The sequence below is a fragment of the Manacus candei genome, unplaced genomic scaffold (genome assembly GCF_025592945.1).
Source record: "Manacus candei isolate 608988 ecotype Guabito, Panama unplaced genomic scaffold, ASM2559294v1 h1tg000031l, whole genome shotgun sequence".
Lineage (NCBI taxonomy): Eukaryota > Metazoa > Chordata > Aves > Passeriformes > Pipridae > Manacus > Manacus candei.
The window spans coordinates 36,363-45,956 of record NW_026138079.1 but is presented as its reverse complement, the minus strand read 5'-3'; the positions used below and the strand labels follow the sequence as shown (position 1 = coordinate 45,956).

Here is a 9,594-nt window from a genome sequence, read left to right as displayed (position 1 = left end):
TTTTTTAGGCTCCTCTCCTGGTTTTTAGATTTTTAGGCTCCTCTTGATTTCAATTTTTTTAGCCGCCTCCCCTGATTTTTGTTTTTTTAGGCTCCTCTCCTGATTTTAGTTTTTTTAGGTTCCCCTCCTGATATTAATTTTTTTAGGCTCCTCTCCTGATTTTTAGATTTTTAGTCTCCTCTCCTGATTTTTATTCTCTTAGGCTCCTCTCCTGCTTTTAATTTTTTTAGGCTCCTGTGCATGTTTTAATTTTTTTAGGCTGCTCTCCTTATTTTTATTCTCTTAGGCTCTTCTCCTGATTTTAATTTTTTTAGGCTCCTCTCCTGATTTTTAAGATTTCAGGCTCGTCTCCTGATTTTTAGATTTTTAGGCTCCTCTCCTGATTTTAATTTTTTTAGGCTCCTCTCCTGATTTTAATTTTTTTTAGGCTCCTCTCCTGAGTTTTGTTTTTTTTAGGCTCCTCTCCTGATTTTTAAGATTTCAGGCTCGTCTCCTGATTTTTAGATTTTTAGACTCCTCTCCTGATTTTAATTTTTTTTAGACTCCTCTCCTGATTTTTGTTTTTTTTAGGCTCCTCTCCTGATTTTTGTTTTTTTTAGGCTCCTCTCCTGATTTTGGTTTTTTTTAGGCTCCTCTCCTGATTTTGGTTTTTTTTAGGCTCCTCTCCTAATTTTGGTTTTTTTTAGGCTCCTCTCCTGATTTTTAGATTTTTAGGCTCCTCTCCTGATTTTTAGATTTTTATACTCCTCTCCTGATTTTAATTTTTTTATGCTCCTTTCCTGATTTTAATTTTTTTAGGCTCCTCTCCTGATTTTAATTTTTTTAGGCTGCTCTCCTTATTTTTATTCTTATAGGCTCTTTTCCTGATTTTAAGATTTTTAGACCGGCCCAAGAACTGCACCTGAAACCAAGAAGGTATGGGCTTTCCTTCCAGGAGAAAAGGATTGATGTTGACCTTGCAGGACTCCTCGAGCCGAAGGGGGCAGTCCAGCTCCCTAAATTGAATACGGATGAGGATTCCTCCCAGACAAAAGATAGCACACCAGAAAGCTCTTGCTGCTTAAGGAGTGCCCAGGCTGGCCCACCACCGGCACCTGAAATTAAAAGGGTCGGTGCTCGCTTTGCTGTGGAAAAGGGCTGTTGTTAGGAATCCTGCGCTGAAACTGGCAGTCCGACTCCCAAAATTGCATCCGGATGAAGATTGTTGCAAGACAAAAGGTGCCAGGACAGAGAGATGTTGCTGCCCACCTAGGCTAGTGCCTAGGCTAGCCCACCAACTGCACCTGAGACCCTGAGGGTAAGCACTTTCTTACCTGGGAGAAAGGGCTGTTGTTCGCCTGCAGGAGTCCTGCACTGAAATTGCCGGTCCAAGTCCCAGAATTGAATACAGACGAGGATTCCTCCCAGACAAAAGGTGCCAGCACAGAGAGCTCTTGCTGCCCATGGACTGCCCTGGCTGGCCCACCAACTGCACCTGAGACCCCAAAGGTAAGGACCTTTATTCTTGGGGAAAAGGGCTGTAGTTCACGTGCAGGAGTCCTGCACTGAAATTGCCAGTCCGACTCCCAGAATTGAATACGGAGGAGGATTCCACCAAGATAAAAGGTGCCACCACAGAAAGCTCTTGATGCCCATGGAGTGCCTAGGCTGGCCCACCAACTGCACCTGAGACCCTGAGGGTAAGCACTTTCTTGCCTGGGAGAAAGGGCTGTTGTTCGCCTGCAGGAGTCCTGCACTGAAATTGCCAGTCCAAGTCCCAGAACTGAATACAGACGAGGATTCCTCCCAGACAAAAGGTGCCAGCACAGAGAGCTCTTGCTGCCCATGGACTGCCCAGGCTGGCCCACCAACTGCACCTGAGACCCTGAGGGTAAGCACTTTCTTGCCTGGGAGACAGGGCTGTTGTTCGCCTGCAGGAGTCCTGCACTGAAATTGCCAGTCCAAGTCCCAGAATTGAATACAGACGAGGATTCCTCCTAGACAAAAGGTGCCAGGACAGAGAGATGTTGCTGCCCACAGAGTGCCTAGGCTAGCCCACCAACTGCACCTGAGACCCTGAGGGTAAGCACTTTCTTGCCTGGGAGACAGGGCTGTTGTTCGCTTGCAGGAGTCCTGCACTGAAATTGCCAGTCCAAGTCCCAGAATTGAATACAGACGAGGATTCCTCCCAGACAAAAGGTGCCAGCACAGAGAGCTCTTGCTGCCCATGGACTGCCCTGGCTGGCCCACCAACTGCACCTGAAAGCCAGAGGTTCCACCGTTTGTTTCCTCGGGATAATGGCTGTTGTTGTCTTTTTTCAGCCCTGTCCTGAAACTGCCAGTCCAAGTCCGAACATGGCATACGGACGAAGATTCCTCCCAGACCAAAGGTGCCAGGACAGAGACATGTTGCTGCCCAGCGAGTGTCCAGGCTGGCCCACCAACTGCACCTGAGACCCCAAAGGTAAGGACCTTTTTTCTTGGGGAAAAGGGCTGTAGTTCACGTGCAGGAGTCCTGCGCTGCAATCGCCAGTCCGACTCCCAGAATTGAATACAGAGGAGGATTCCACCAAGATAAAAGGTGCCACCACAGAAAGCTCTTGCTGCCCATGGAGTGCCTAGGCTGGCCCACCAACTGCACCTGAGACCCTGAGGGTAAGCACTTTCTTGCCTGGGAGAAAGGGCTGTTGTTCGCTTGCAGGAGTCCTGCACTGAAATTGCCAGTCCAAGTCCCAGAATTGAATATAGACGAGGATTCCTCCCAGACAAAAGGTGCCAGCACAGAGAGCTCTTGCTGCCCATGGAGTGCCTAGGCTGGCCCACCAACTGCACCTGAAACCCAAAGGTTTCAGGCTTTCTGCCCTGGCCATAAGGGCTGTTGTTACCTTGCAGCAATCCTACTGCCGAAATGGGCAGTCCAGCTCCCAAAATTCCATACGGACGAAGATTCCTCCCAGACTAAAGGTGACACCACACAAAGCTCTTGCTGCCCAGCGAGTGTCCAGGCCGGCCCACCAACTGCACCTGAAACCAAGAAGGTAAGGGCTTTCCCTCCAGGGGAAAAGGATTGATGTGACCCTGCAGGACTCTTCGAGCCGAAAGGGGCAGTCCAGCTCCCAAAATTGAATACGGATGAGGATTCCTCCCAGACAAAAGGTAGCACACCAGAAAGCTCTTGCTGCTTAAGGAGTGCCCAGGCTGGCCCACCACCGGCACCTGAAATTAAAAGGGTCGGTGCTCGCTTTGCTGTGGAAAAGGGCTGTTGTTAGGAATCCTGCACTGAAACTGGCAGTCCGACTCCCAAAATTGCATCCGGATGCAGATTGTTGCAAGACAAAAGGTGCCAGGACAGAGAGATATTGCTGCCCACCTAGGCTAGTGCCTAGGCTAGCCCACCAACTGCACCTGAGACCCTGAGGGTAAGCACTTTCTTACCTGGGAGAAAGGGCTGTTGTTCGCTTGCAGGAGTCCTGCACTGAAATTGCCAGTCCAAGTCCCAGAATTGAATACAGACGAGGATTCCTCCCAGACAAAAGGTGCCAGCACAGAGAGCTCTTGCTGCCCATGGACTGCCCTGGCTGGCCCACCAACTGCACCTGAAAGCCAGAGGTTCCACCGTTTGTTTCCTCGGGATAATGGCTGTTGTTCTTTTTTCAGCCCTGTCCTGAAACTGCCAGTCCAAGTCCGAACATGGCATACGGACGAAGATTCCTCCCAGACCAAAGGTGCCACCACAGAGAGCTCTTGCTGCCCAGCGAGTGTCCAGGCTGGCCCACCAACTGCACCTGAGACCCCAAAGGTAAGGACCTTTTTTCTTGGGGAAAAGGGCTGTAGTTCACGTGCAGGAGTCCTGCACTGAAATTGCCAGTCCGACTCCCAGAATTGAATACGGAGGAGGATTCCACCAAGATAAAAGGTGCCACCACAGAAAGCTCTTGATGCCCATGGAGTGCCTAGGCTGGCCCACCAACTGCACCTGAAACCCTGAGGGTAAGCACTTTCTTACCTGGGAGAAAGGGCTGTTGTTTGCTTGCAGGAGTCCTGCACTGAAATTGCCAGTCCAAGTCCCAGAATTGAATACAGACGAGGATTCCTCCCAGACAAAAGGTGCCAGCACAGAGAGCTCTTGCTGCCCATGGACTGCCCTGGCTGGCCCACCAACTGCACCTGAGACCCCAAAGGTAAGGACCTTTTTTCTTGGGGAAAAGGGCTGTAGTTCCTGTGAAGGGTCCTGCGCTGCAATTGCCAGTCCGACTCCCAGAATTGAATACGGAGGAGGATTCCACCAAGATAAAAGGTGCCACCACAGAAAGCTCTTGCTGCCCATGGAGTGCCTAGGCTGGCCCACCAACTGCACCTGAAACCCAAAGGTTTCAGGCTTTCTGTCCTGGCCATAAGGGCTGTTGTTACCTTGCAGCAATCCTACTGCCGAAATGGGCAGTCCAGCTCCCAAAATTCCATACGGACGAAGATTCCTCCCAGATCAAAGGTGACACCACACAAAGCTCTTGCTGCCCAGCGAGTGTCCAGGCCGGCCCACCAACTGCACCTGAAACCAAGAAGGTAAGGGCTTTCCTTCCAGGGGAAAAGGGTTGATGTGACCTTGCAGGACTCCTCGAGCCAAAAGGGGCAGTCCAGCTCCCAAAATTGAATACAGATGAGGATTCCTCCCAGACAAAAGGTAGCACACCAGAAAGCTCTTGCTGCCTAAGGAGTGCCCAGGCTGGCCTACCAACTGCACCTGAAGTTAAAATGGTCAGTGCTTTGTTTCCTGTGTAAAAGGGCTGTTGTTCATTTTTAGAAATCCTGTGCTGAAACTGCCAGTCTGACTCCCAATATTCCATACAGGCCAAGATTCCTGCAAGACAAAAGGTGCCAGGACAGAGAGATGTTGCTGCCCATCGAGTGCCCAAACTGGCCCACCAAATGCACCTAACAGCCAAAGGTTCCAGGCTTTCTTTCCTGGGAATAAGGGCTGTTGATCGTGTTTTTAATCCTGTGCTGAAACTGTCAGTCTTTACTCCCAAAATTGCATAAGGATGAAGATTCCTCCCAGACAAAAGGTTCCAGGACAGAGAGCTCTTGTTTCCCATGGAGTTTCATAGCAGCTACCCCTGAGGCCCTGAGGGTAAAGGTTTTCTTTCCTGGGGAAACAGGCTCTTGTTCACTTACAGGTGTCCTGAACCGAGAAAGATGGTTTGACTTCTTAAAATGAACTCAGATGAGGATTCCTCCCAAACAAATGGTGACAGGACAGAAAGATCTTCCTGCACAGGGAGTGCCACACCACCTGCATGTGCAGCCCTGAGATTAAGGGCTTTATTATCTGGGGGAAAGGGCTATTATTTGGTTTCCAGAGACTTGTGGTGATAATGATGGTGCAACTCTCAAAAGTGAAAACAGGTGAACATAACTCTGAGACAAAAGATGCCAGGACAGACATCTGTGGCTTCCCATGGAGTGCCCTGGGTGTCTCATGTAGTACACCTGAGAGTCTGAGGCTACATGTTGCCTTTCATGGGGAAATGGTCTGTAATTCGCTTGCAGGAGGCTGGTGCCAAGATAGCTGGACCGACTTGCCAAAATTCAAAAGGGATGAAGATTCCTCCCAGGTAAAAGGTGCCACCACACAAACATCTTGTTGCCCATGGAGTGCCCAGGCTGGTCCATCAACTGCACCTGAATCCCCAAGTTTACAGGCTTTCTCTCCTGTGGGAAAGGTCTGGTTTTTGCTTTTCAGAGCCCTCCCCTGAAAGTGAAGTCTGACTCCCTCTACTGAATGCCAACAAAGATTCCTCCCAGACAAAAGGTTCTACCACAGAAAGCTGTTGCCACCCATGAAGTGTCGCACCACCTGCACCTGAGACCGTGAGGGTAAGGGACTTCCTTCCTGAGGATTCTTTCCCTGGTTCTTTCCTGGTTTTCCTGCTCTGAAAATTCCAGTCTGAGTCCTGAAATTGAACATGAATGAGTATTCCTCTTGGACCAAAGGTGCCACCACAGGGAACTTTGCTGCTCATGGAGTGTCCAGCCTGGCCCACCAACTGCCCCTAAAATTTTAAGGCTACAAGCTGTCTTTCCTGGGGAAAAGGGCTGTAATTCATTTGCAAGAGCCTTGCAGTGAAATTGCCACTCCGTCTCCCAAAACTGAACATGGACAAAGTTTTCTCTCAGAAAAAAGGTGCCAGGACAGAAAACTCTTGTTGCCTATGGAATTTCACACTATCTGCACCTGAAACCCTGAGGGTCAGGGCTTTGTTTCCTTGGGGATACGGCTGTCTGTTGCTTGCAAGAGTCCTGCCTCAAATACCTGATCCTCCTCTCCAAAGTGAACATGGATGAAGATTTCTCCGAAACCAAAGGTAACCGGACAGAAAAATCTTGCTGCCTGTGAAACTAATTAAATAGTAACCCATTAGGGTGCAGTGCAAGAAATAAATTACTGAATTAGGTCATTAGTGAATAATTAGCATGCCTTGTAAAAGGAGAATTAGTTAATTGGTAGCTAATTAAGGTGTGGTGGAAAAGTTAATTACTTTATTATCAAAGGGGAAAAGGGTCCTCATTCACTTTCAGGAGCCTTGCAGGGAAATTGGCCATGTCAGTCCCCAGATTGAACACAACTGAAGCTTTTTGTCAGAGAAAAGCTGCTAGAGTCAGAAGCTCTTTCTGCCTATGCAGTGCCTGGATTTCTCTTCACCTCCCAGACCATTAGGGTGAGGGCTTGCTTTCCCCCAGGGAAAAGGGTTCTTGTTCATTTCCAGGAGCCCTGCAGTGAAATTTGCTATATCAGCCCCCAGATTGAACACAGCTGAAGCTTTTTGACAGAGAAAAGCTGCTAGGGTCAGAAGCTCTTGCTGCCTATGTAGTGCCCGGATTTCTCTTCACCTCCGAGACCATTAGGGTGAGGGCTTGCTTTCCCCCGGGAAAAGGGTTCTTGTTCATTTCCAGGAGCCCTGCAGTGAAATTTGCCATATCAGCCCCCAGATTGAACACAGCTAAAGCTTTTTCTCAGAGAAAAGATGCTAGGACCAGAAACTCTTGCTGCCTGTGGAATGTCCGGGTGACCCACCACCTTAACCTTTCATCTTCTTTGATAAGTTAATTTTTTGTCTGCATTTTTAGGTTGTTTATCTTGTTCTTCCTCTGTCCAACAGAAAAGTTCAGTTTCTTACCTGGTCTCTGCTGTTTCAGTGGGTATAGCTGCAGAAAGAGAGATGGTGTATTTATCCTCATTAGCAGTGTTTTCCTGCATCAGGGCCTTTACTTCTCCTGAACATGGAAAACTCAGTGCTACTCCTCCCAGAGCTTTTATACTTTGTGGCATTTGGCTCCTCCCTTTCCCTCGAGCCTCATGGGAAGGTATGTGGGTGTGGCCAGGGGTATATTAACCCCAGCCTTTGCCCAAGGAGGTCATTCAGCAGCTGGGCTTCAATGGGATAAGAGCTCTCCCTTTCTTTCAATGAAGGGGATTTCTCAAGCTGTTCTTGCTTTATTGAAGCATCAGCTTTGGCATCCAAAGCAACAGAGCTATATATGGTAATGAAGAGGATTACACTCAAATGCAAGGTTTTTAAATTTATTTATTTTGTGTCCTGTGTTGGTAAGCTGCTTTTGTAATTTATTATCTTGTTTTCTTTTTCTTAGGAGCTTTGTATCTTTTGAGATCTCCTGATCATCTCAACTGTAGCTTGGCATTTTTTCACAAGTGTTATCCTATCCTGAGGTGAAGTTGCTCTGTGTTGAAAATGGTTTCAGATACCCAGGTTTGCAAGTAGGTAGTGGGGGGTTACAGCCCAGAGATGGAGTGAGGGCTCGGGTGTCAGCTTAGGAATTGCCAGGAGTGTTTTGAAGGTAGTACGGGTGGAAAGCAGTGTCCAGGAGCCCCCTAAATGCCTGTGAATGCATCCACTGACTTCAGATGTGCCACTTAAGTTTTCTGCTCCTTCACCCGGATATTCTGTTTGATTATAGCTGCAGTCTTTGGCTGCAGGCAGTGACCCTTGGTGGTTTGCCAAAAGAGAAGGGAGACTCTTTGAGCTCTCCCCATTTATCTGGGTTACTTTAGTTAGGGTTTCTTTACCATGTCAGAGAGACAGGGTGTAAAGCAGAGTTGAACAGAACAGAGGCCAGAGGAGCAGAGCGAGAAGGTGGGTGGTCACCTGACATCAGCACAAAGACGTGGCTTTTGGCTCCACGTTTACTCGCTGTGTTAAGGATTTTGTTGTTTGGGTTTGTTTTTTCTTTGTTTTCAGATGCAGAGCCCTGGCCTCAGGAGGCTCTAGGCACCGGAGGGGAGGTGATCCAGGTGAGTACCTGTGAGCAAGGTGAGCATTGACTCCAGGACAGAACTAGATGGTCTTCTACAGGTGTTGTGGTGAATCTGTGCACATGCTTTGTTTGTTGTGTTTTCCAGAGGTTCTACCACCTTCTAACAGACAGTCCAATGCTTCAGGGACCTTGTCAGTAAGAGGTCACTGTGGAGGAGAGGTAGGTGTAGGAGCTACCCCAGGAAAGCCATCCTTTCAGGCAGTATCTCAGTATGTACATTTGCTTTTGGTTTTTGTACTTTACAGAGAGCATGTGCAGCCTCAGAGGGCCGGAGCCACCTGCCAATTAGGTTTGATGGTCTACAGCTGTCTGTGTGAGTAATCTCCTAGTACTACGAGGGTCATCAGTTAAGTCTCAATCTCTTATAGTTGCAGGTGCTATCCAGCCTGCTTTTGGCAATGGAGGAGCATTCAGGTTGAGTCGGGGAGATAGTGAGGAGGTGCTGGGTGTTTCCGAAGCACCACGTAACTTTTTTTCCTCACGCGCCCAGGTACGGCACACGGTGACGGCAGCAGCCTCCGACTGGGGTCGGAGCCAGTGGCCCGAGAACCTCACAGCTTAGGGGACGGGGACTAGCCAATTGCGGGGTTATTGCCCATGTGCTGCCAAACTCTTGTCTCAGTTTTGCTTTTCTTTCTTGCAGCTGACCGAGTCAGGGATCACAGGACCCTCTGAACCAGCCGGGGGTCCTTCCTTCGCATCGAAGATGGATTCACATCCCCGACTATGGGAAAGATAAGTGGAGGACTATCACCTGGAGAGGGGATGAGAGCTGGGTCCAGTTTTATGGTTAGGAGGGAGGAATTTTCAAATTAGCATAGGGGAAATGGTCTGCCGTAAGAGGCCCTTGGCACACATAGGAGGAGCAGTTTACTTTCCATCACTGGAGTAGGATGTGCAGGGCAGAGTCGTTCAGGTCTGTGTCGTGTCCTTTGTCCAGTCTGTGTTTTGTGTCTTACAATTCACAATCACAATTCACAGTTGTTCCACCACAGCACTTGTCCAGAAATGTGTCACTGGAGTTTGTGTTTGGCCTGGAACTGCTCTGCCCTGCAGTGTAGACTTGAGGATAGGTGGAGTAGGAAGGAGTCTTGACAGGTAACCTGTGATAGGCTTAGCCACTCAGGGCAGCAGTTCTCCGATCCTCTTGGAGGCAACCCCTGCCTGCAGCATGTGTGCAGTCACGAGAGCGAGCTTTTCTGGAGTGGCATGGCAGGGCCTTTAAGTCGGTCAGTGTTAGTTTGTGCAGGTTGTCTTTGGACCCCAGATGGCTTGTCTAAAGAG

General features: G+C 48.9%; 2 long non-coding RNA genes across 5 annotated transcripts; one reads left to right on the top strand and one right to left on the bottom strand.

The window, feature by feature from the left end:
* Window positions 1–1,380: 1,380 nt before the first annotated feature.
* LOC127472736 (uncharacterized) lies at window positions 1,381–7,523 on the bottom strand. 4 transcript variants are annotated; one of them, XR_007905143.1, is made up of 6 exons: window positions 7,155–7,523; window positions 6,290–6,375; window positions 4,390–4,528; window positions 3,415–3,575; window positions 2,812–3,003; window positions 2,084–2,238 (listed from the first exon to the last, which is right to left on the bottom strand). It is a non-coding gene; the product is annotated as an uncharacterized LOC127472736 (long non-coding RNA). The 4 variants fall into 4 exon arrangements; XR_007905142.1 differs by lacking the exons at window positions 2,084–2,238; window positions 6,290–6,375 and adding an exon at window positions 1,381–1,474 and having other exon boundaries at window positions 7,155–7,522; XR_007905141.1 differs by lacking the exon at window positions 6,290–6,375 and having other exon boundaries at window positions 7,155–7,522.
* On the top strand, window positions 1,521–4,834 carry LOC127472737 (uncharacterized). The gene is made up of 3 exons (XR_007905145.1): window positions 1,521–1,605; window positions 2,561–3,017; window positions 4,543–4,834. It is a non-coding gene; the product is annotated as an uncharacterized LOC127472737 (long non-coding RNA).
* Window positions 7,524–9,594: the final 2,071 nt, after the last annotated feature.